This window comes from Zea mays, chromosome 3 (genome assembly GCF_902167145.1).
Source record: "Zea mays cultivar B73 chromosome 3, Zm-B73-REFERENCE-NAM-5.0, whole genome shotgun sequence".
Taxonomy (NCBI): domain Eukaryota; kingdom Viridiplantae; phylum Streptophyta; class Magnoliopsida; order Poales; family Poaceae; genus Zea; species Zea mays.
In genome coordinates, this window is record NC_050098.1 from 173,496,988 (window position 1) to 173,518,896 (window position 21,909).

Consider the following 21,909-nt stretch of genomic DNA (forward strand, 5'->3'; position numbering starts at 1 on the left):
TTGGCTCATTTGAAACGCTTTAGCTTCATCGCTAAAAGAGCCGACGCTTTTTAGAGGAAGGGATGGATACTCATAGGCCACCACACTTTGACGGCACTAACTTCCCATATTATAGTGCTGGAATGGCTTGTTACCTAGAGGCTGTTGATCTAGGTGTTTGGAGAGTCACTCGTGACGGGATGAAACCCCTCAAGAATCCCGAGAAACCCACCACGAGTGAGGAAAAAGAAATTCATTTAAATGCTAGAGCCAAAAATTGCTTGTATGAATCTCTTAGCATGGATATTTTTAATCAAGTATTTACCTTAAAAACTGCTAATGAGATTTGGCTAAAATTGCATGAGCTCCATGACGGCACATCCAATGTCCATGAGCAAAAACATTGCCTAGTCTTAAATGAGTATAATTCTTTTGCTATGAAAGATGATGAGCTTGTTAGAGACATGTATTCTCGTTTGAATCTAATTATCAATGAGCTCAACTCTATTGGCATTAATAAGCTAGGTGATGCGGACACTGTGAGGAAGATTATCTCCCTGCTACCACAACAAAGATATGGGAGCATCATCACCATCCTTCACAACATGGAGGACTTGAGCAACATGACCCCGACCATTGTGATTGGGAAAATCGCGGCTTTTGAGATGTCGCGAAAAATGTGTCGGGGAGAGGAGCCAACTTCCTCAAGACCATATGCTTTTGCATGTGATGAAAGGAAGGGCAAAAAGAAGGCTCCCACTCCAAGTTCCTCAAGTGAAGAAGAGGAAGAAGAAGAAAGTGATGATGATGAAGATAATCAACCATGCACATCATCCTCCAAGGATGAAGAAACAATCCGACGCGTCGGAAAGGTAATGAGGATGATCCGCAAGATTAATCTAATGGGTGTGCCCCTGCAGGTCGAAGATCTTCTCTTTAACATTGATAGGAAAAAGCAAAGGAAAAGAGGATGCTTCGCATGTGGGGAGAAGGGCCACTTCAGGGACAACTGTCCAAATATGGCCAAACCCAAAAAGGAGATGAGCAAAGGCAAGGCGCTAACAAGTGTTAGAACTTGGGATGATTCTTCAAGTGAAGATGAACCTCCAAGGACGCGCAGCCACCGGTCCTCATCGCGCTCATCAGGGTCATCACACAAATGCCTTATGGAAAGAGGTAACACAAGCATTCCATCCTCTAGTGATGAAAGTAGTAGTGATGATGAAGGTGAGGAAAAGCCCTCTCTAGATGAGCTTGCGGAAGCCGTAGTTTTTTTCCAGGATGTTTGCACTAAGCAAAAAGCTCAACTTAAAACTTTGAAAAAGAAGTTGATTAGCTCCCAAAATGATTATAAAGGTTTGCTAGAAAAATTTGAAACTTTTGCAAACTTAAATAGTGAGTTGTCAACTAAAATTGAGCTATTAGAATCTAGTGCTCCATCCACTGCTACCGATGACAGTCTCATTAAAAAGAATGAAAAATTTAAGGCTAAGTTAGCTAGCTCCCAAGAAGCTATTGAAAATTTGCTAGAGAAAATGGAAATTCTTAGCATACACAATAATGAGCTAACTACTAAGCTAGAAAACATCGGTAGCACCCCAGCAGCATCTTTAGTTGAAATACCTGAGAAAGATGCTTCTACTTCCTGCTTTGATTTAATTAATGATTCTAACCTCTGCAACCAAGTTCTTGTTGAGAATATTGTTGTAGAAACATGTTCGGATGAGGTTGCAAAAGAGAATGAGCAATTAAAGCAAGAAGTGGCTCGCCTTGGCAAGGCTTTGTATGACAAGGCAAAGCCAAACAAATCCGACCTCCATGGGATAACACCACTGCGAGAGTGAACAAGCCTATGGAGGGAGAAACTGTGATTTGTAGGCTATGCCACATGGAAGGCCACAAGTCTTTCCAATGCAAGGCATTGACCGGGGATAAACAAAGGCAAAAGCTCAAGCAAAAGCCATCAAGCAAAATCTCCAACACCTACATCATAAAGGTGAATAAAAAGGATGCTACACCATATTTGATCAAGAAAAAAATGGAAAGGTGATAGCAATCAAGGCCAACAAGCAAGCCAACAAAGGAAAGGGGGTCAAACGCATCTGGGTGCCAAAGGAAATAATTTCAACCATGAAAAGCACCAAGAAGGTTTGGATCCCGAAAGGGAAGTGAGTGGACCGAAGGTCAACGGGAAATTTGGAGACTTGGCAAAATTAGGATGTATATCATGGGATACATCATATTGGATCAAGTTTATTGCCAGGTGGGTTAGTGAAAATTTTGGACCCAAATTTCCCACCCATGACTGAGGTAACTAGATTTATTGTATCTCTTGTTTTTAGATATGCGTATCTATTTACCTTGTATCTAGTTTACCTTTCTTGCCTAGTATTACATTTGCTATTTACTTTTGCTTAAAATCATGCATACTAGGTAAATCACATGGTAGGATTGCTTGCTTTCAATTCATATACTTAAGCAAACCTACATGGATTAAAATGTTTATTGAAGCACGACACATAGATTCTATATCACTCCATAGTAAATGATGCATCAATTGAAAATTTTGAATTCTACAAGTTATATCATTTAACCTATATGTGCCAAAGTTCGGATTATAGATAATTTGCCCCTCTTGATATCAAATCAAAGTGCATGTCTCCTACAAGTATTCAAAACTTGTATGCACACCTTCAGGGGGAGGTTACTCTATAATCTAATACTTTGAGACTAACACCTTTTCAAGTCTATTTCATGTGATAGTCTCATTGTAAGGAAAATGAGGTCCCCGGAGAAAGACAACAATCTTCCACTGCAAAATCTCCAAGAACTCTCATGTCTCTCAAGCTCGCCATTGAATTTCAATCGGTATCTTTTGAGACTACATCTAGTATCATGTACATGTCTTCTCCAATATTTGATTAGACTATATTTCATATCACATACTTCCATGTTGCTAAAAATGCATAAGTGGTTAACTCACATTCTGTTACCTATGCATAAGGGAAGTTAGTCTTTTCAAATCATGTTTGAAGCGCCCCAGATCCTCTGGGACTCAAATGTGATACAATTACTAGTCCCAGGAGGCTAGTAAACACATTTATACATCAGATGATTCCAGATCTGCTTAAACGAGACAAACCTATAAAGGTGGCGAACAACTTTAAGAGTTGGTCCACAACTCGGGACATATCATCAGAGTGGGGATGAAGCAGCCCGATATACGCAGCGAAGCAATTCAGCGGTCCAACAGCCACAGGCAAGGTTGGGAACAGTCGTAACTCTTACCCGATCTCCTTTTCTGAAAAACAACAAATAAGCAAGGGTGAGTACAAACGTACTCAGCAGCCCACCTTCACCCACGGAATGGGGAAATCAGATATAATGCATGGAATATATGGAGCTCATGATATTTTGCAGAAACAGCAATATTTTATGCAGGGTTGTTTTGTAAAACATTTTGTATTTTTTTTTCAAAGTGCATCCTCTCCCAAAGGAGCAGGAAGTTTTTCAATATTAGAACAAAATCCCCTGGACTAAACCATCCAGGTATCTCGGCAGTTTCCCACTGGTTTTCATTTTTCAAAAACAGCTACTGGACTTCCCGTCCACCATAGCTCACGGCTCAACCACCGAACTTTTTAAAAACCACTTTTCTCAAACGCACCTTTTTTTGAAAACAACACTAATTGCCATACCACACCAGACTCGTCCATTCCTGTGGACACAGACTATTCGAATAGGTTTGAACTCTGCGCAGAGGTGTACACTTTACCCACTAGTCCGGCTCTGCGATCTCATGGCCGATGAGATCCGAATCCGAGTCTCTTTTTTTCCTCGCATGTCCTAACCTTAATGGTTATACTGGAAGGAGTCAGGCCACCGCCATGTCCAAACCGGACAAAACATTCCCCCTCCTTATCCTCCCGGTGCTCCCCAGCCTTCATAACCCTGGGGTTGGACCGTACGAGTTCAGATTGAGTGAGTGCCCACACAGTCTCGAGTGGTTGTACTTATCATGAGTACAGGTAGTGAAAGATGACAAACCGGTCCTTATAAGTGGGGACAATCCTTCTACTTACGCCTAAACCAGCTGAGCCATCACCTTAGGCCCTCCCCTAAACCAGGGAGTCCCTGATCATCCCTACTCAAAGGTGATAAGGGTGAAAACCCTTCATCAAACACATTTTGAAAAGCATTTTCTTTTGAAAACTCACACCTTTCCTCAAATCATTTGTAACAATTATATCAGGGATTGATTGCGGCAAGCGGCTGGGTGGCCATAATAACTTGTCTCAAAATCATATTATGCATAAAATAACAGGCTGAGGGTTGTGGTTAAAAAATCATAGGTAATTTATGCATCAAAGGGATCCAGTGAGCTTGCCGTGCTTATCCGGCAAAACGGAGGGAGAGCTCGCGGAACTGACTTCTGGCTCCACTGCCTGGTGTAGACTTGTAGATCTGGCCTCCACGAGACGACACGAACGCTCTGATAACTATGCAACATGAACAAGCAAACATACAAACCAGCAAATATACCAACAAATATTTAGTATAGTGGTCAGAAAAGCGATATATGGATGGGTAGAGTCTTGAGTAGAATCTATGTCATGTGGTGTTGAGATACTACTAGTGGTGGAGCGGAGGTGCTTACCAGGAGGGTGGACTGGAGGCGAAGCGACACTACGCGTGTAGCCGGCAGAGCGGAGTAACTGAGTGGGTGGGAGTTTTCCTTGGCTGAGGGTGTGGAGTGTGTGTGGAGAGGGAGAGGGTAGCTGGGTGTATTTATAGCTGGGTGTATGTGGTGTAGCACAGTGAAGTTCATTGTAGGTGAGAACAGTGACGAATGAATCGTCTGACTTAGTATGAACAGGAGAGTTATAGGCAGAATATGGGACGAGAGTATTTTGGGAGTCTTCTGGAACATGAACCATGCTTAAGGGATGACATGGTTGGATAGGGAATAATTTGATAAGAATTTAGAAACAAGAATTATTGGAATCTAAGTTTGGAAGCCTGGTTCAAAGGAATCTCAAAGTTAAGCATGCTCAACTTGGAGAAACCTAGGATGGGTGACCAGATGGGAAGTTCCCTACTGGAAGGAAAATCACAGTCACCGGAGTTCGTATGACTGGAACATGGGTCGTGCTGGTCTTAGGTAGACTGGACAGCATGATGGATGAGTAGTTGAAATTTGGGATGACTAGATGACCGATGAATAGTAATGATGATTAGTAACGATGAATAGTGGCGACGGAAAAGTAATTATAGATATCATCGATGAATAGTAACGATGATGAATAGTAATGATAAATAGTAACAATAATGAATAGTGTATGTGAATAGTAACGATGAATAGTAATGGTGAATAGTGATAGTGAATAGTGATAGTGAATAGTTCGTATGAACGAACGATGAACGATGAATAGGAACTATGAACGAACGGACAAACGATCGAATGATCGGACGAACGAACGATCGGAATTTCGGCAGCATAATGACAGGAAAAAGATTACTTGGACGAACGAACGGACGAACGATCGAATGATCGGACGAACGAACGATCGGAATTTCGGCAGCATAACGGCAGGACAAAGATTATCTGGAAGAACGATGAATAGTGACTATGAACAAACGATGAACGATGAATAGGGACTATGAACGAACGATGAACGATCGAATGATCGAACAAACGAACGATCGGAATTTTGGCAGCATAACTGCAGGACAAAGATTATCTGGAAGAATGATGAATAGGGACTATGAACGAACGATGAACGATGAATAGGGACTATGAACGAACGATGAACGATCAAATGATCGAACGAACGAACGATCGGAATTTTGGCAGCATAACGGCAGGAAAAAGATTATTTGGACGAACGAACCGACGAACGATCGAATGATCGGACGAACGGACGAACGAACCATGAACGATCGGACAAACGATCGAACGATCGGACAAACGATCGAACGATCGGACGAACGAACGAACAAACTAAGAACAGGGGGACGAACGATCGAAGAACGATCGAACGATCCTTGTGCTAGTGTGTGCTTATGTGGAACATGGATTGGGTGTGTGGGGGGGAGAGAGTTGCCATGAAATGGCTTGGGGTGGGATGAGAGGAGGCCCTTGCCCCTCTATTTATAGCCATGGTGGGGGATTAGGGGGAGGGATGAGAGGATTAGTGGGAGGATGAGATGATTAGTGGGAGATTAGCATGGATTTGTCTTGTATGAGTGTAATTAGCTTGTAGAGCTCACCGTATGACACTGGAGGCATACGTATACGTATGGGCATGAGGAAAGTTATGGAGAAAATATTTGTAGGGACTTGAAAAATGATTCTGAAGGTATTTCTCAGGAAGAAAATACTTGGACATATATCGGTGGAATATTTGGGCAGTATTTCTGAAAGAGTTTGAGGGTGATCACTGGGGAAATATTTGTAGGAGATTTTGAGGAGATTTTAGAGAGAATATAGACCACTACAATTTTATTTGTTGATATCAACTCGCAAACAAACATTTTGAAATGAAATTTGAAATTCATTTTGAATTTAGAGCGAGTTTGAGAAAATTACAAGATTTGAATTTTTGGGATGCTACAATGTCTTGCACCTCCAAATTTTCACATGCTTTTTCCTAAGATCTCTGTCAGGGAGAGCTTTTCTTCATCTCTAAAGGGGGAGAAAACTCTTTCTAAAGGAGAACACTCACTTAGGGGGAGTAATCCTTTGAGGACAAGCTTTTATTTACTTCCTACATGCTTTTAATGTCTTCCTTTTCGGTGGTTGATGCCAAAGGGGGAGACGTTTAGGGACCAAAGCAATAAAAACTATATCAAACACCAAACACCACCAATTTAAAATTTTATATCTACAAATGGTTTTTCAAGTGGTTTTGGTTATTTGGTCCTAAAATAGGAAGTAAGTGAATTATGGAGTTAGGGGGAGGCTTAAGTCCGTAATATCACATTGTGGGAACAAACATGCATCCTAGCAAGTAGATTGCATATTTTCATTCAAATACTTGTATTATTTGCTTGCTTTGGTTGTGTTGTCATCAATCACCAAAAAGGGGGAGATTGTAAGGAAAATGGACCCTGGGCCATTTGGCTAATCGAGTTTTGGTGTTTTATGAACAACACAATCCGTGAACTAATAAGTTTTCTAGTGTTTGTGTTTGTAGTTCACAGGATGCAAGATTTACTTGGACTAAGGAATTGAGGAAAGCAACACCTCAAAAGAATACATTAAGAAGATCCAAGAAAAGTCCAAGTGTGCTGCTGCAGACTGTCTGTGCGAAGGCGCACCGGACTGTCCGGTGCCCACACGCCGGACTGTCCGGTGCACCAGGGAATCTCAGCCCAACAGCTAGTTCCAGGTGGCACCCGGAGAGAAGACCACCGGACTGTCCGGTGTGAGCACCAGACTGTCCGGTGTGAAAAGCCTGCGGCACCAATGGTCACCTGGTCTGACAAGGCAATGGCTAGGCGCACCGGACAGGCTACAGTGCGCTGTCCGGTGCACCACCGGACTGTTCGGTGTGCTGCAGAGAACTGCAGCTTTTCTCCAACGGCTATTTTGGAGTTGGGGCCTATATATACTTCACCCAACCGGCCATTTGAAGGTGTGGGAGCCCAAGCAACATACCAAGGCATACAGTGCACATTTCAAAGAGCTCAAACACCCAAGTGCTTAATAGAATCACTTGGTGATTAGCATAGGTGCTTCGCGAAGTTCTTAGGTTAGTTAGACCGCTTTAGCGCTTGCTCTAGGTGAACCCTAGTTAGTTGAGTGAGTTTTGTAGAACCACACAACCCCTCGGCTCTTGCGTGAGCCGTTGTAATTGTACAGAGTGGGGCGAGAGTCTTGCGAGACCGTGACAACCGCATTTGTGTCACGGCCGCCACTGTGTACCGGAGGGAACGAGGCCCGCGGCGTTTCGGCTGGAAGCTCGATAGTGGAGACGGCGGGGAGCGTCCGAGAGGAGCCGGAAGCGGAGCACCACTTGCGCGTGGAGAAGGCCCACGGCTCTCTACGGAGTTACTCGACCGTGGTGCTTGGCCCTCGCGTGGGCTTCCCTTTGCATAGGGGCACCAATGAGGATTAGTCGGGACCTTGCATGGTTCTGGATACCTCGGTAAAAATACCGGCGTCATCTACGAGAGTTTGCTTCTCTACTTTTGCTCTTTAAGTTTCCGCATTTATTTTAAGCATTTAAGTTTCAATCTTGTATTCATACTTATTTAGTGTAGATTGAAACTTAGCCATTGCGGTAGAGATAGCAACACTTAGACAAAACTTAGTTTGCACTTTCTAGTTTGATTATTTGCATAGGTTTTGCTCTAGGGATTTAATTGTGGCCTAGTTTAGTAAAAGTTTTAGAAGTCCTAATTCACCCCCCCTCTTAGGCGTCACCCGTTTCTACAGTAGGGACCAAAGCAGTATAAAAAATGTATCAAACACCAAACACCACCAAATTAAAATTTTTAAATCTGCATGTGTCTATTCAAGTGGTTTTGGTTATTTGGTCCAAAATAGGAAGTAAGTGAATTATGGAGTTAGGGGGAGGCTTAAGTCCATAATATCACTTTAAGGGGACAAACATGCATCCTAGCAAGTAGATTGCATATTTTCATTCAAATACTTGTATTATTTGCTTGCTTTGGTTGTGTTGTCATCAATCACCAAAAAGGGGGAGATTGTAAGGAAAATGAACCCCGGGCCATTTAGCTGATTGAGTTTTGGTGTTTGATGATCAACACAATCCGTGAACTAATAAGTTTCCTAGTGTTTGTGTTTGTAGTTCATAGGATGCAAGATCTACTTGTACTAAGTAATTGAGGAAAGCAACACCTCAAAAGAAGACATTAATAAGATTCAAGAGAAGTCCAAGAAAAGAAGAAGTGCTGCCTGCGGACTGTCTGTGCGTGGAGCACCGGACTGTCCGGTGGCACATCGGACTGTCCGGTGCCCACACGCCGGACTATCCGATGCACCAGGGAACTGTAGCCCAACGGCTAGTTCTAGGTGGCACCCGGAGAGAAGACCACCGGACTGTCCGGTGTGAAAAGCCTGCGGCGCCAACGGTCACCTGCTCTGACAGGGCAACGGCTAGGCGCACTGGACAAGCTACAGTGCGCTGTCCGGTGCACCACCGGACTGTCCGGTGTGCTGCAGAGAACAGCAGCTTTTCTCCAACGGCTATTTTGGAGTTGGGGCCTATATATACTTCACCTAACCGGCCATTTGAAGGTGTGGGAGCCCAAGCAACATACCAAGGCATATAGTGCACATTTCCAAGAGCTCAAACACCCAAGTGCTTAATAGAATCACTTGGTGATTAGCGTAGGTGCTTTGCGAAGTGCTTAGGTTAGTTAGACCACTTTAGCGCTTGCTCTAGGTGAACCTTAGTTAGTTGAGTGAGTTTAGAAAAACCACACAACCCCTCGGCTCTGGCGTGAGCCGTTGTAATTGTACCGAGTGGGGCGAGAGTCTTGCGAGATCGTGACAACCGCGTTTGTGTCACGGCCACCACCGTGTACCAGAGGGAACGAGGCCCGTGGCGTTTCGACCGGAAGCTCAATAGTGGAGACGCCGGGAGCGTCCGAGAGGAGCCGGAAGCGGAGCACCACTTGCACGTGGAGAAGGCCCGTGGCTCTCTACGGAGTTACTCAACCATTGTGCTTGGCTCTCGCGTAGGCTTCCCTTTGCGTAGGGGCACCAACGAGGATTAGTCGGGACCTTGTGTGGTTCCGGATACCTCGGTAAAAATACCGGCGTCATCCACGAGAGTTTGCTTCTCTACTTTGCTCTTTAAGTTTCCGCATTTATATTAAGCATTTAAGTTTCAATCTTGTATACATACTTATTTAGTGTAGATTGAAACTTAGCCATTGCGGTAGAGATAGCAACACTTAGACAAAACCTAGTTTGCACTTTCTAGTTTGACTATTTGCATAGGTTTTGCTCTAGGGATTTGATTGTGGCCTAGTTTAGTAAAAGTTTTAGAAGTCCTAATTCACCCCCCTTAGGCATCACCTGTTTCCTACAAGAGGTGCTAGGATGTTCTCTAAGATTGACCTCCGATGAGGTTACCATCAAATGAAGATTAGACCATCGGATATCCCCAAGACGGCTTTCTCAACCTGATATGGATTATATGAGTTCACTGTTATGTCATTTGGATTAACTAATGCACCAGCTTATTTTATGAATTTGATGAATAAGGTGTTTATGGAGTATTTGGATAGATTCGTCGTAGTATTTATCGACGATATTCTTATTTATTCCAAGAGTGATAGTGAACATGTGGAACATCTGAGATTGGTGCTACAGAAGTAACGAGATAATTAACTCTACGCCAAGTATAGCAAATGCGAGTTTTGGATTGGCGAGGTGCCATTTCTTAGACATATCATCTCTAATGGAGGAATATCAGTGGATCCTGCTAAAGTCAAAGAGATAATGGAGTGGAGCATACCCACTACAGTTACTGAGGTCCGGAGTTTCTTGGGACTTGCAGGATATTATCGAAGATTTATTGAAGGATTTTCTTAGATTGCGAAGCCCATGACCTCGCTTCTGGAGAAGGGAAGAGAGTTCAAGTGGGATGAGAAGTGCCAAGACAGTTTCGATCAATTGAAGAAGAGATTGATGTCACCACCAGTGTTGGTTATGCCAGATCTACAGAAGGGATTTGACATTTATTGTGATGCATGTGGCCAAGGCTTGGGATGTGTGCTTAGGCAAGAAGGACATGTGATCGCCTACGCGTCTCGTCAGTTACGGAAACATGAATTGAACTACCCCACGCATGACTTAGAACTGGCAGCCGTTGTGCATGCGCTTAAGGTTTGGAGACATTATATTATGGGAACCAAGTGTCAAGTATACACAGATCATAAGAGTTTGAAGTATATATTCACACAGAAGGATCTCAACCTTAGGCAACGCCGTTGGTTGGAGCTTATTAAGGATTATGATTTGGAGATTCACTATCACCCGGGCAAGGCGAATTTGGTTACCGATGCCTTGAGTCGAAAGGAGCATGTTCATTCAGCTGTTGTTGCCCAGCTACCTGATGAGATTATTGAGGATTTTAGGAGACTTAACCTGGGGATAGTTGCTCACACTGAAGGAGTTACTATTGATGTGGAACCTACCTTGGAACAAGAGATCCGCAAAGGACAAATTGGTGATGCTAAAATACAAGAGATTAAGGATCTGATTACTGAAGGTCGAGGTCTAGAATTCACGGAAGATGAGCAAGGCACCATATGGTTCAAGGACAGGATATGTGTTCCTGATATTGAAAGCCTTCGTGAGACTATTTTAAAGGAGGCCCATGACTCGGATTATTCTATTCATCCTAGTAGCACCAAGATGTATCAAGATTTGAAGCAAAAATATTGGTGGTATGGATTGAAGATAGATGTGGCTGCACATGTGGCTATATGTGATGTGTGTCAAAGAGTTGAGGTTGAACACCAGAGGCCAGTTGGACTACTGCACCCACTTAAGATACCCGAGTGGAAGTGGGAAGAGATTGGTATGGATTTCATTACTGGATTGCCTCGCACCTAGAAAGGATATGATGTTATATGGGTGATTGTGGATAGACTGACCAAAGTGGCACATTTCTTTCCGGTCAAGACTACTTATAAAGGTTCTCAGCTAGCAGAGTTATATATGGCTTGGATTGTGTGTTTACATGGAGTACCAAAGAAGATCGTGTCTGATCGAGGTTCACAGTTTACCTCAAGATTTTAGAGAAGCTTTCATGAGAATATGAATACAAAGTTGAACTTCAGTACAGCTTATCACCCTCAGACTGATGGACACACCGAAAGGACTAATCAAGTATTGGAAGATATGTTGAGAGCATGTGCCCTTCAGCATGGAGGAAGTTGGGATAAAAGTCTACCATATGCTGAGTTCTCATATAACAATATTTATCAGACCAGTCTGAAGATGTCACCGTTTGAGGCTTTGTATGGCAGGAAGTGCAGGACTCCTTTATATTGGGATCAGACTGGAGAAGACAGTTCTTTGGGGCTGAACTGATTCAAGAGGCGGAAGAACAAGTCCGTATCATTCGAGAGAATTTGAGGGTAGCTCAAACCAGGCAAAAGAGGTATGCTGATAATAGAAGGAGACCACTGGAATTTGAGGAAGGAGATTATGTGTACCTCAAGGTGTCACCACTTCGTGGAATGAGGAGATTCAAAGTTAAGGGCAAGTTGTCCCCTCGCTTTATTGGACCAATCATGATCTTTAGGCGAGTTAGGGAGATGGCAAACCAACTTGAGCTACCGGCTAATCTATCTGATGTGCATAATGTGTTTCATGTGTCTCAACTTAAGAAGTGTCTTCGTGTCCCTGAGGAACAGTTACCAATGGAAGAGCTCAGTGTTCAGGGTGATTTGACTTACACGAAGTATCCGATCAAGATTCTTGACACTTTAACTAGAGTTACAAGGAATAAGGTGATAAAGATGTACAAAGTGCAATGGAGTCACCATGGAGAAGATGAAGCTACTTGGGAGAGAGAAGAAGAGCTTCGCATAGATTTTTCCCATCTTTTCCCTAGACCTTCTTAAATCTCGAGGACGAGATTATTTTTAAGGGGGATAGGATTTGTAACACCCAGTTTGTAATATATAATAAAAGAGGAGAAAAGTCATTTCCTATATTTTATGTGTGTGTTGGATTTACTTATCATCACATGTGAATACCATATTCAAACAACAAATAAATAATAAAAAGATATACCACTAAATTATGCATCATGCTGGATCTTATTTTGTGCATTTTGTGACAACATAACATAATGTGAAAAGGAATATATTAAATTATCTAAAGGGAGTTCAAGAATTTGAGAAAGAGAAGAAAGAATACTAAACAAAGATAAAGAAAATAAATATAGATAAATTAGTTAAACCTTCCTAATTGGGTTCAACTTGTACAATTAAAATGAATATAAATTCACAGTTAAAGTTGAATTCAAATTTGAATTCTAGAAAATAAAAGTAAAGGAAAAGAAAACAAGAAAAAAGAAAAAAAGAAAAAAAAGAAAAGGAGAAAACAGTGAATGGGCTTGAACCTCGACTCTCGACCCATTTAGCCAACCTTCACCGCGCGACCCAACTCATCACTGCGGCGCCGACAACCAGACCCATCTTGTCAGCCTCCTACCCTCGCGCACATCTCCTCTTCCATTCGATGATAGATGGACCAGCTCGGCCAGTTCCCCCGTGAGTCACGCACACGCTACTCCGTCGGGCCCACGCATCAGTCGCTGCTCCCTCTCCTTCGTAATAGAGCCCGCGAGATCCTCACCGCGCGGACCGTGCCCACCTCGCGCGGGGAGCCCTCCGAGGACCTTGGAGTTGCATAACGGTCACGCTCCTACATATCTTAAAGACCACGTTCCCGTCACCTGACACCCTTGACCGCCTCCCTTTCCCTAAAACTCAAAAGCGCCGCCGCCGTGGTAGAACTCAGTCCGCCGCGCGCCAAGTGTTGCTCGCCGTTGACTTGTCCTCTATTGAGTGTGCGGGTTCACCTCCGTGATCCCTTGAAGTCGGAGAAAACCAGTAGCATTGAACTGGACCAGGAAGCTGCGCCGGGCTTGTCTTCGTCCCAGGAGCATTGAATTGCTCGTCGGAGTCGAACTGGACCAGGAAGCCGCGCCGTCGCGTCGTCGGACTCGTCCTTGCGACGAAAGGCTGGTATGACCGCTCTAGCGATTTTGCCTCCCTCTCCCCTTTCCCTCGGTGTAGTTTCGCTCTGTTTAGGTTGGTAAGCCGCCGATTCGCCGTGTCCGGCCATGGCGTCACCGCATGCGAGAGCTCCGTCGTGTCTGTTCGCCGGGAAGAGCAGGTGATGGGGAATAACGTGTTAGAAACCGTCGATCTCAGGATTAGCGGTTAAGATTAGATCACTGCTTACCCCTTTGTGCAATCAATCCTGACCGTAGATCTCATATCCAGTGGCTGCAGTTAGATCTTAGTATTTAAAATCTATGTCATCAGATCCAAATTTGAGGGCTGTGGTTGCGTACCGGTTCGCGGTGGGACGGATCTAATCCGGGCCATCCGCGCTTGTTCGGACGGCCGTCAACGCTTCATACCCCTTCGGCGTGCGCAGTTTGTAGAAAGGACCTTATAATTTTAACGAAGCAACCCGCCATCCACATGGACTGTACGCTGTGTCGGGGTATTTTACCCCGAGCACCCTACCTTTCTCTGTTATAGCGTACCCAATCCAGAGAACTCGAAAACCAGAGAAAACAAATGGAAAATGGATTTTTAATATGAAAATAATTACTAGAACTTAATAAATTCATAGAAAATCCATACTTGGTCCAAATTAATACATTCCACTTTCTAAATTTTGTAATATTATTCTCTATCACTTAGAGCCTCTATTTTGACATAAAAACAGTAAGAAAAATTATTTCTCATTTCATCCTATTTTAAGCACATAAAACATTTGGAAATTCATATCTTAAAATCTGTAACTCCAAAATTTACGATTCCTATTCCTAGGATTTTATTTTAATGTGTAGATTGTTATTATGTATTTTGTTTACATGTTTGGTGTGATGTTAATTTTCTCTATATACTATGTATGTTTGTATGATGCGAATAGAAGAGCCTGTGACTGAGGATCCTGGTGACCAGTAGATAGAAGTAGTTGAGCAGGAGCTCATTAAAGGCAAGTTGTTCCCTTGACCACTTTTTATCCAATAATGTTCTTTAATATCACTTATTCATGCATAGGTTTAATTTTGATGGGACCCAATTGATCACCCTAAAGTGTTTATCCCTTTTTACCTTGTTATCCCTAAATCACTTGGGTAGTTTTTGCTATTGCTTTACAAGGTTTTGGGATAATCTTTCGTTATATCCATGTTCCAATTCTTTTGTTATTCTATTTTATGTTCATGTCAAGATCATTAATGTTAATTGGAACATAGAGCTTAACTTAAGAAACACGTGCCACCACAAGGGAGGAATGGGATCCCTTGGCTAACTAATTAGGAAAGCTAGTGGAAGACTACCTTACCCGAAAGGGGCAAGGGCAGTAGGGGAGTTGCATGCAAGGAGGTTCTCGGGTTGATTTTGCTGCGATGGCAGTCAGACGGGGGATTCTTGCAAGTGCTCTTCCCATAAACTGTAGCGGGTTCTCGGAAGCTAGTGGAACTTTGTAAAGGCCTCGTAGTGTTGCCCTGCCTCGCTTCCTAGGTAGAGGTGTATGGGAGTCACGATCCCTTGGCAGATGGGTAACATGACTTGTGGGTAAAGGGTACAACCTCTGCAGAGTGTAAAACTGGTATACTAGCCGAGCTCACGGTCATGAGCAGCTCAGGACTCTCGCATGATTAATTTATGTAACTTAAATTCAATTTTGTCATTTGCATATGCATGGGATTATTTATTAATTTGTTCTATTACTTTATTTAAGGTTTGGTATTTACTTACATTTAGTAACTGCTAATAAAATTTTGACCAACTAATTAAAAGCAATGCTCAGCTTTAACCCCTGTTGTTGATTAGCCTTACACATCACATGAACTCCCACCTATGGTGAGTTCATGCCCACTGGTTTCCCCACAACTTGTTGAGCTATGATCATGTGTGAGCTCACCCTTGCTATCTCACATCCCCCCACAGGAGAAGAACAGGTGGTTCAGGAGGAGCCACAAAGCGAGGAGTTTGATCTAATCTAGGTGGCGTTTCTCAGTTGACTTTTGCGCCAAGGATGATCCTTAGTTCGTTTATATTTATCTTTTATTTTGTAATAAGACTTCCGCTATGTAATAAATACTCTGATGTTATTGTGACATTTATCTCTATACACTCTGTTATTATATATGTTGTCTTCTTGGCGCATGTATGAAATGCACCTGGCTTTGTTCCTTAAAGCTGGGTGTGACATTTGGCTTTTGATATGATTTCCTAACTACGACCACACTAACTCCGAGTCTATCTCGAAATAGTTTAGTTATCTCTTCTCTAATTTTCTCCATTGCGCCCGGTGGCAGACAACCGAACCCTGGGTACGGGGCTTATTCGGTCGGGCATTGTTATGCTGACCTTCCTGTCGTGGCTGATCGAGAACATTGACCGGCCTATGATCATATGGTGCGTCGTGGGTTAAATATATATGGGGAGGAACATACTGCTGCTGCGGTGTATAATAAATCTGTATATGGTGTGCAACAATAGGTTATGCATATGCGTATCTGGACTGTCCGACCTAGGCGCCCGGACGGTCTAACGCGAAGCCGGACTGTCTGATGGTAAACCTGGACTGTCTGATTATGTTCGCTACTACAGGGGTGCCATGTGGTGGGCTTGGTGTATCCCGGACTATCCGACGGGAAAATTCATACGGTCCGACCGTGCCTAGGGGCGCCGATCTACCAAGCAGGGGCGACGGTGGTGGTATTTGCCCTAGATATGAGTTCATTAGCATACCATATAATGGTTGTGGCCGTGGATCTCTATTTGTTGCCGATGTATTAGGCATAGACATCATGTTACTAGTTTTAAATGATAGAAAACTAGGAGCAATAGATTTCTCCAACAAACGTGTTAATTTTCTAATTGATTCTTCTAACCCTACAATCTATTGTTTCATTTGATCTTGTTGTTGATCTACATATTGTTTAATAGATTGGATGTCATCGGGTTTACTTACATTGGAGATTTGAAGCGAAGGTAGAAGAGATGCAACCTCGATCTCTCCATGTTTGACAACATCCGGGTGACGATCCACCGTGAATTGTGATAAGAAATTCTCTTTCGTTTGACTCATGAAATCTTCGTATTGTTGTTGCTCATCGCTGACAGGCCACCCAAGACGCCTCTAGTCGTCGTAGAGCCGAAGAGAGGTGAAGATTCGAGGTAGAGGAAGGCTAAACTAGGTCTACTCCTAATGTATAAGGTAAAAATGACAAGTAGAATTGATTGGATAGATTGTTTGAGGTTCAATTGGACGTACCCCTTCATCTATATAAGGAAGAAGGTTTAGACCCGTTACAAGTCGATTCCCAAGCTAGTCACGCGAAGATTAGTAACAAACCCCACAAAAAACGAGGAACCGTAATTGATTCTACGCATGCGCCGGACCATCCAGGACGCCACCGCAGACCGTTCGAGCCCAAGGCAGACATTCCGCCAAGCCATTTTTGGTGTTCAACAAGTATAAACTTTCTAAAATGCACTCAACCAAATCACCCCTACAACCATAACCTACACTAAATCCACCAAACAAATTGCACCAACACATAACACACTCTTAAAACCAACGACTCAGATCATTGGATAACTTTCCTCTCTCTTACTCAAGTAGTCAAGTCCAATGATCAATATTATTTAAATCATCTTTTCTCTCTCATCCTTCATACGCACATTAACCCCATGCCTCCTCTCCCCCCTCCAACCTCGTTGTCCCTCCCCCTCGCTCACGTCGTCGCTATCGGCCTCTCCCTCGCACCTCTGTCGCCGGCCCCTTCCCCCTACATGTCCCCCTTCTGTGATTGTAGCATTACGCATGGGTATTAGACTAGTTTGCATAAAGGGGCGTTTCCATGCACAAAGATGTCCTAGTGTAGAATGCTTGCCTTGTCTTCATTGGCCTATTATAAGAAAACAAGCTAGATTAGTCGTTTATTTAGTTGGAGAAGCAATGGTTGTCTGCTTGATTTGCCTAGGATGGCATATCACACCGGAGGGCAAGCACAAAGCGGATGGTAGGTAGTGGTTAATATATTAGGTCGGTTCTAGTGGGGTGGTATCTATCCTGACACCACGGCCGATATCAACTGTAGTGGTCGCAGTTGTGGTCGGTGACAAGACGAGCAACCGGTGGTAGATATAGGATTGAGGCATTGGAACCAGCCTTATACAAGATTGTGTGCATCGAGTAACCTAGAGGTACCGAGGAAGTATTGGTTGGGTGTGCGCGCATTCGTTGTTTGCTTCAAAATTTGCTTCATGGTCGGCGGAGATAGAATCGGATGTCCTTCTGCTTGATAATTATGTAAGAGAACTTTTAAGTGTAGTCTCTGTCAAATAAAGTTAGTGAGATGGTTGATGGTTTATTTTGTTCTAAAGGTCGGTTGATCTTACCAGATATCTCGTAACGGCACATGCCTCGTGTGTGTCGGCTGCATCTGTGGAACATCCCACGTAGCGTAAATGGGTTGGTGATTGTTTGAGGTAAAATGCAGTTCTGGAAACTTCTACACGTAAATAACATACCTGAATAATCTGCTCCATAGATGATATTTTTCATAAGGTTGATATGTAGTGTTTATTCAAGAAATGGGACTAAATGTATTAATAACCTCTGTGTACTCGTTCATAGAAAGCTTGCTAGGATCCCACTGTCTTCCGCTGAGCTTCCAAATGACATAAGCTATTGTGTTTATATCTCTACTACTCCTTAAGAGCGTATTGTAGGCGTGCACAGTGGTGTTCTGCCACGCCTCCGCCCTTCGCGCGTCTGCGCCCCTGCGCGGCTGCGCCCCAAATCTCGCATCGGCATCGCGCCGCCGGCAATCTCGCTCGGTGACCCCGCCCTCACTCCTGCCCCTGCGCCCCAAATCTCGCAGACGTGCTCGACCACCTCAAGCCCCACACTATCGCTCTCTTCCACATTCTCTACAGCCGCTGCCCACCTCTAGCTCCGGCTCCACCCCCAAATCGCTCTCGCACTTCCCGCGGGAATCCTTCGCCGGGAACCTCCAGCTCTGCGGGGACCCGCTTCCGCCCTGCAGCAGCCCGTTCTTTCCTCCAGTGCCGTCGCCCGGCGGGCCCGGCCCTGCACCGGGCTCATCCAAGAAGCGGAAGCTCTCCGGGGCCACAATCGCGGGCATCGTCGTGGGCGCCGTAGTGGTGGGGCTCCTCCTCCTCATCGCCATCGTGCTCTGCGTGGTGTCCAAACGTCGTGGCGCCGGCGCCCGCGACATCCACCGCGGCCAGGGGGCAGCCCCCCCGACGTCCGGCGTGGGTGGCGTCTTGACGTCCTCGTCCAAGGAGGACCTCGGAGGCGACGCGTTCGGGTCAGCCGCGGCAGTCGCGGCGGCGGGGGAGCAGAGCCGACTGGTGTTCGTTGGGAAGGGCGCCGGGTACAGCTTCGACCTGGAGGACCTCGAGGATTTCGAGGTCGACTTCGAGGAGTTCGGGGTGAAAATCCCCCTCTCCGGACGGCCCAAACAAAATTCACCCGGACGTTGACCTCACCGCGCCCGACGTCGGCCGCCCCGACGACGACCCCGCCTGGTTCTGCCTACGAGTCGGTAAGTGGTCAATAAACTCCCTCGCGAGTCGAACCCCCTTCATAGTTCTTCCCTGTGTCACGCGTTCTACGCTGGCTAGCGAAGGGTCATGATCTGTGTCGTGGTATGCAGGTTGCGAACAGGGCCATGAGCAGGTCGACCCTGAGGCCCTGGACAGGAGCTTCTTTATGCGGGTTTGTCCCCTTCTCTCGCATGTGTTCATTAGTATCATCAGCCTGCGATGCAATACAACGCAAATGTCGTCGATTAATGAATGGTGTGATGCTAATTGGCAGGTCATGGCGGCGAGAAGCCCCAATGTGAGGCTATAGAAGGCTATCGACAGGAAGAACTAGAGGTACCGACAGCTTCCACTTGAGCTGGATGTTTCATCTTCGGTTCAGATTTATAGTCCGGATTCTGATTTTGACGCTGCTCGATGCTAAAATGCCCGCACTCTGCGCCACTGAAGCGTCAGAGAGCTCGGTTTGCGAGGCTGAGCGCAGAGACTGAGGCCGCGGGGAAGGCACCGGCGGAGCCCAAGCCAAGGGTCGAGTGGATCTGTGCCATGCGAGCATCCCCAATTCGCACCAAGACAGCGAGGGTCGAATGTCCCAGCGAGAGGAAGAAGGCACTGACCACGCCGCGGAGCAAGACCGTTCAGCCGAGGCAGGAGCTGTTCCACAGCGTGAAGCACCAGAAGGAGTCGTTGGCCGCTGCAGCTAGGAAAGGGACAGTCGTCAAGTCTCTGTTCATGAGCATGATGCCAAAAAAGGAACCAGTCTAGACGCCAGCGGCAGACAAGAGCAAGGGGGCGGTGTCCGAGGTCTGTTCGAAGCTGAGGAAGCTGAACTTGGCGTGCTGGGAGGTGCCGAGCAGGTACATGTCTCAGCCTCAGCCGAAGAATATGAAGACTGCCAAGAAGAGTGAAGAGACCACGGTGGCCAAGAGCGAGAAGCGGGGGCTGGAATCCAAGACCAATGCCAAGAAGAAAATTTTAGGACGCTCAGTGAAGCATGCTAATGCCGGACCTGATGGAGAGAACCGAAATGGTTGCAGCACTGCTGCAGACGAGAACTCGCTTGCAGAAACTGCTGGCTCCCATCAGGAAAGGAAGGTTGTGCTGCAGGAATTGAGAATCGAGGTGGATGCATCGCGATGTGGCAATTCAGATGACAACAAGGAGAATGTGTCCAGTGCTCCGAGTGAAGAAGCATTGGACAATTCATCACATTATGGAAGTGAAATCAGACTGTTGGAGAACAATGATAATGTTCCTCTGAAGGAGAATGTTGCTCTGAAGGTAACTGCTATTTCCGTGAAGTGTGAACTGATGGTACTGAAAAAGAAATACAGCCTTTTACCTGTAGTTAGAATGTGAAGAACCTGACATGCTGTTGTGTACCAAATGCAGGTGGCCAAATTGCAGAAAAAGTGCATCAAGAGCAGGCAGGAAAGCTCAAGAAAACCACCAATCCTAGGGTCTTATGGGATGGGTATTTACTATTTCTAGGGTCTCAACGACCTGAATTTTACTTTATTAGCATACAATATGTACCTGAATTTTACTTACAATACAATATTCCACAATCATTAGCATACAATATATACCTGAATTTTACTTTATTAACTACATTAAAAGACATATAATATTCACCTTAATTTTACTTTATTAACTACATTAAAAAGGTATGGTGCAGTGGTGAGAGTTGTCTCGTCATGGGTTCGAACCCATGAAGCAGCCTCTCCGCATTTACGGAAGAAGGCTTGACTGGGTTTATCCCTTCCACAGACCCCACTTACGCGAGAGTCTCTCGCACTAGGTCTACTCTAACTACATTTAAAAGGTCTTATGGCTTATGAGATTTAGAAGGAATTCATTATTAAGTGTAAATATAAATGTCTTGCACATTATGAATTTTAGCTATGTGTGCACATAGATTATTAAAATGTAGTACTTCAATCATTGGTGAACGTGTCACTGGACACTGAATCACGCTATGTTTGGTAGCAAATGACATAGATGCACACTCAGCTGTTTCTTTCCTTCTGTTTTTTTTCTAATTCTTTGTAGGAATACTATGACCCAAACCGTTCAATGCTGGAGTTGGTCTTTGCTCCTGCAGACGAATGGATTGGTCGAAGTGACACTGAAATCATCGATGCAACTATGGAAGAGCTAGCCAAGTTATTTCCTGATGAAATTGCTGCTGATCAGAGTAATGTAGATACATGATCTTGTCAAGCATGTCTAATGATTGGGCTCTATTTTTCGTTTAGGTTGTTGAAAACATTGCAAGGAAGAATGGTATCAATAAGAGTGAGTTACTTGATAGAGAAGCAGATGATCTTGCTGTTCGTATTGCTCTTGGTGAGACACACGTCATTGCAGAGACTAAGAAATTTCTATCAAGGTATGGAGTTAATGTTGTTGCATTGGAAGAACATGCTTCTAAACGAAATGAGAAGTTCAAAAGAAGCAATTATGTGATATTAGTAAAGAACTTGCCATTTAATTCTACTGATGAAGAACTCGCGACACTGTTTTAGAAACATGGTAGTTTGGATAAAATCATTCTACCTCCAACGAGAGTGTTTGCCTTGGTATGTTAGTATATTAAACTTG

The 21,909-nt window shown here is 44.4% G+C and overlaps 1 pseudogene; it reads left to right on the forward strand.

Moving 5' to 3' along the window:
• Positions 1 to 21,833, forward strand: part of LOC103652354 (uncharacterized) — a 36,241-nt pseudogene extending 14,408 nt beyond the window's left edge.
• Positions 21,834 to 21,909: the final 76 nt, after the last annotated feature.